The 5,567-nt window shown below is 41.7% G+C and overlaps 1 protein-coding gene across 1 annotated transcript in view; it reads left to right on the forward strand.

Moving 5' to 3' along the window:
• Positions 1–5,567, forward strand: part of stat4 (signal transducer and activator of transcription 4) — a gene marked incomplete in the record, with an annotated part of 41,182 nt that overhangs the window by 12,237 nt on the left and 23,378 nt on the right.

Genomic DNA, 5,567 nt, shown 5'->3' on the forward strand with positions numbered 1-5,567 from the left:
AGGTTTTCCTGATATTCTCCTGAATAGAATAGAATAGCACGATAACACTTCAGTGTCATGTGGGAAAATTGTTTGTGGCATAGTTTTTACAATATAAGCATCTAGAGAACAAAGCACTCTAAGGACATAACTGAAGCACATATATGACTGTGCAGGAAAGGAATGAAGAATGACAGCATGGATAACGCTACAATGAGTCCTTTTTTTTACATAACATTACATAGATATGTGATGCAGATAAGAACAGGAGTCCAGGGTCATCTAGTACGCTAACGGTGACCACAGAACAGTGATTTTTTTGAGTGGCATCTCAGATTGCGCACAACCATGGAGATGAGACCCGTCGTGGGCTTTGTGGTCAACAACACTTCCTATTTATATCTACACACTCCTTTGAGAACTTAGCCAGGACACTTGATAGTCACCTACAGGAGGCGTGCTGCCCTGAAACAACATACAGTAAATGACCAATCGTGTAGAACTGAGAGTAACCAACCCCAGTAGAGTGTCAGTTTAAGTCGAAGCGTGGTCCATGATGAAATGAGCAGGTGTGCCGCAGACTAAAGTTAATCCGTTATCTCACACATCAGCCTCACAAGCACTATAGCCTAATACCACTCACCCCTGTGTCTGAATACAAAGTGCCGATGGCACCAGTGAAAAAACTCCTTTAAGCCCCTTTTCAAACATTTATCTTGTGTTTCAGTAATCCCCGAGTCAACAGCCGTAGCTGAAGCAGAGGGCCAACGTTACCGGAGGAGCTTCTCCCCCAGCTGGTGATCTGACTCCCGGTTTGAGCTTGGCCCCAAAGGTGGGGAGCATCTGCCAGTGAGGGACCTCAGAGAGCTGGCTCCACCCGGGGCCGAGGGGGTTCCCAAGAACGCAAGTTCTGTGGGATGAGAGAAGACAAGGCAAAGCGGATCCCGGGCGTGGGGGGTACTGGGGGGGGATGGGGGGCTTTTTGGAGGAGAGGAGTGGGGTAGGGGAAAGTAGTTTTGGAATGGAAAAACACTCTTTTTATAATGAACTCACGATTTCAATACCGCAACACTACCGATTTGGATGGGAACACACAACATACTCTGGAAATTGTGGGCAAGGATGAACACGAAAAGCGTTGGCTCGTTTGATCAAACAGGGAGAAAACCAATGAACAGACATCAAGGCGCTGAGCCCTAATGCCAACTCGCATAACGTCCCACGTCTAACACCTTCAAGGGCCTCTGGTTCCCTGACACAGTTATATTACTGGGTGACTCAAGTAGTAAATACATGTCTAATTAAATGGTGTGTGGAACACACTAGCAACAATGAATTTCTATGTCCGTTCCTATCCAATACAATGATAATGTTAAAATTGCCCATTGTATATTATGAATCATCATGGTCTCTTCCATGTGTGTAAAGAGTATAACGTAGTCTTGCATAATAACCAATACCTACTGTAATCTACACTTGGGTTTACTCCTGCTGAATCCCCTCATTCCGCCGTAGATTACGCTAATAATTCGTAAATATTGCCCATCGGCAGTGGGTCGTTGAGAGTGTGTTAGCTCACCGCGGCTCGTCAGTCAGAAGTTGTACCACGACGGACCGCCCAGCCTAGGCATCGGGAACCGTTGATGACACCGAGGCAGGAGCAGGTCTGGAAGGTCTCGCACACACACTGAGTTACGTGACTTCAACAACAGAGACCGAAACAGGAGGGAACAGCTACGCTGGTTCTGAGCCTCAGTATCACTGGTGGAGGCCCTGCAAACCGTAGAAGCAGCTCCTCAAGCGACGGAATGGAGACTCCTCCTCCACAGAGGGACCGCTCAGGACACACCACACACACACCATCCCGTTCAGATCGTGTCCCTCATTATCCGAGACGTTAGTAATTATAATACGCATATTGTAAATAATCTGTGAAAGTCCACATTCGTCCCACACACAACACACAAATATTTGCTTAGTGGTCCTGAAGATAACAAGTATCTCATTAATTGCATATAACAGAGTTTTTAGACATCATAAGATAATATCAGTAACAGTTGAAACATTATACTTTTATTCATGGAAAAAAAATGACAAAACTACAGTGTTAGACAAAGTCACGGTTCCAAAACATTCAAATTTCCCCTTCATACCCTTTTTGCATTATGAGCGGTTTTTTCATGAGCAAAGGACAGAGAGTGCAGCATTAGGAAATCCCTCTCCAATTTCATCAATTTGTAATTTTCCAATTCAATTATTCATAGTATCAATAAATAGTATCTCCATCCAGTGTGCATGGTGTTTTAAAATGAACTACTGTTTTGGCAATGGAGATTCTTTTTTTTGCCACAGATATTTCAATAACACATTAAAGACTACACACTTGACACATTAACAGAGCTAAGCACAGGATTGAGCGTTTTGTGGTAAGAGAGCCTTCGTCTGGGTCTAATGTCAGTATATCTGCATTCCTACCTCGTTCCCTTGGTGCCGGGTTCGATGTATTTTCCTTCTCTGTCAGCGCTGTGTAAGACACACTCAATTGCAGATAACAGATAAATACTAAAACTCAAATTCAACAAATCAAACACGTTGACCGTTACGCAACGGTTCATGTTTTATGCTACCAAACTGTAAATTTAAATTACTGGTACTGCGTATGATACTGTCTGACGTAATACAATAACGGAAATCATTTTACTTTGGTTCCCATTGGGTGTCTGAATCCACGACGAGGCGCCGTTGGGTAGTCCTCTATGTCCATCACTTGGTGTTTTGGTCAGGATGAATGAAATGACAATACTTCTGAGTGAAAACAACAAGTGGAGAAAGACAACGCCTTCTTGTATTTGTGTGCTTGTTTGATTTCGTGATTTGGTACTTCAAGCTGATCAGTATTTATTCAGATACAAATGCAAACTGCTAAAAACCTGAAATGGTGACGTAATTTTTGTGACTGGTTACAAAAAACAAACTCCCATCTCAAAAACCTCTTGATCTATAAAGAAAAACAAACTTGTTTTAGGTGCTGGAACCGCTTTACAGTAAGTCTCAGGTGGTGACAGCTTGACCTCCTAGGAGTGATGGACTGTCTCCAGCTAATATCCGTTACAGTAAGTATTTTGGTTGCAGTGAATGAGGAAACACACGCGTTTGTGCCGAGCGTGAAAAAAAAAAGAAGAAAGAAGATAATTTCAGAACGTTTTTTGTGTACCTTGCTTCTACAACCCTGTGCCGGTGAATTTCAGGCAAAACACTTGTGGAGCATGTTGAGAAAGAATCCACTTCCATATCCATTAGTCACAAGCCCGCGGTATCACAACATGAAACTCCTGTCTTGGGGACATTTGTACTCACCTCTGCCCAGGGGGGGAGGTCCCTAGACCACACACACCACACACCACGACACGCACGAAACGCACACACACGCACACACACACACACAAGCACCAACACACCACAAGACGCAATTGCATAGATGACTTTCCTCAAGTGAGATATATTAAAGAAATACAAAGTAACACATTAACGATAGATGATAGATAGCAAGCATAGATTAGACGAGATATAAAGCTAGATGTACATCGGTATAGAAATAGTGATAGTTAAGATAATGTCGATAGTAGATAGCTAGATAGATAGAGACTAGAGTATGTGCAGATAGAGTCAGATAGGATAGATATGAATAGATTAGAGAGTAGATCGAGAAGATAATATCCAGAAGAAGATAGATATGAGAGATAGATATGATAGATAATAAGCAGCTAGATAGAGCTGATAGGAAGTAAGATCGATACATGATAGATGTTGATAGATAGTAGATAGATATAGATAGGATAGATAGAAGTGATAGATTAGAGTGATAGAATGATAGGAGAGTAGTGGAGAGAAGATTAGATGAAGATGTAAGTGTGCAGTACAGTAGTTGGTAGGAAATAGTAAGGTAAGAGGATATGATAGAAGAGTGATGAAGATAGATGTATAGCGTTATAGATAGATATGAGATTAGGTGATATAGGGATACTAATGAGAAGTAGAGAAAATAGAATTCTTAATATAGCTATAGAGTCTAATAGATAGAATAACGATTGTAGAAGCCGATATATTGATTAGTGATAGCTAGAGAGATAGATAGATAGATGTAGGGCAGATAGATAGAAATAGATAGGACAGAGAATGAAGAGTAGATAATACAGATAATCTCACTGTTCAAATGTTGTTTTGCACGTTTCAACTGATATCCATTTGGATTTAACCCAGGGAGTGTCTGGGAGAGAAAAAAAGGTGAAATTGAATTTTCACCACATTAACGGTTTAAATTATTTAACTAATGGCTGTCAAAACCAGAATGACAGACCCAAAAACACTGCTGAACAAAGACACTGGACCATCTCGTCATGAGGAGTACCGGCCTTTGGGTGGTGATCTGGACTCCGGTCTTGAGTTATGAGGTTTCTGAGGATGCGGGCATGTCACGGCGTGTTCTCCCACAAACGACTGAGAACAAGACCAGGCCTCCATTTATTTACACAGTTTCCGCTAGTCTCGTGTCATTTTTTTAATTCAAAATGAATAAACATACAACTGCACAGTGACCTGCCCGCTCTCTCGTGGTGTGATGCTTGTGGTGTTTGTGTTGTATCTGCTGTATTGTTCTGTGTTTTATTGTACTGGTACGTCTTGGCGCCGGGTACTCCCTTGAAAAAGAGATTTCATCTCTCAGGGATCCTGGTTAATACACGGTTATAAAAGAAAAATAGTTGTGCGAGGTGTTGTCATGTGCGAGTGCAGGAGCATGTTGTTCATATCATTCATGTTCCCGTCTGCATGTGTTTACGCCGGAACCCGTCCATTTTTCCCTAGTTGTCTCAATAGTTGTTCCTCATGGTGCCTCATTGTTGTGCTATATGATGTTCTTTTTATTCCCCAAAGAACATGATTTGATTCCAAGCTCTTTGCCAAGTACAAATCTCTACTTTCATTAATTTTGGCGGGTCTTATGCAATTGTTATTATCATGCTGTAAAACAAAGTGAAGTGTGTTGACAATATGTTGAGTAAAGTGACATTTCAGTCTGTGATATCATCAAACATCCATTCCTTAAATTTTAGTCTCAATAATTAACTAACTATTTTTTGCTTTTCTACTAAAACATTAGGGTTAGTAATTTCCTATAAATGAGTTTATTGACCAAAGATTCCAAAAATAACTGTAAACTAAAGTTGATGAGTTGTGGTTACGTCAGGTGAGAGTACCTCTGATGAGGGTGAATGGGTATTTGATCGCTCATACACTCTGAGGTCGTTTGCAAGGGATGGGGCACTTAGTAGGTGACCTTGACAACCGCTCACACCAGTTGTCCAGCTGACGCTTGATCTGTTAGAGATCTGGGGTGCGGTGATGCATAAGTGAACCTGGGGTTGGGGGGGGGGGGGGGGGGGGGGGGGTGGGGGGGGTGAAACACCGGTATAAACCTCATTTATAGGAAATTACACCTAATGTTTGAGTTAGAAAAGCAGAAATTAGTTAGTAGAATTATTGAGACTAAAATTAAAGGAATGGATGTTGATGATAATCACAGACTGGAA

The sequence above is a fragment of the Etheostoma spectabile genome, chromosome 11, assembly GCF_008692095.1.
Source record: "Etheostoma spectabile isolate EspeVRDwgs_2016 chromosome 11, UIUC_Espe_1.0, whole genome shotgun sequence".
Classification (NCBI taxonomy): domain Eukaryota; kingdom Metazoa; phylum Chordata; class Actinopteri; order Perciformes; family Percidae; genus Etheostoma; species Etheostoma spectabile.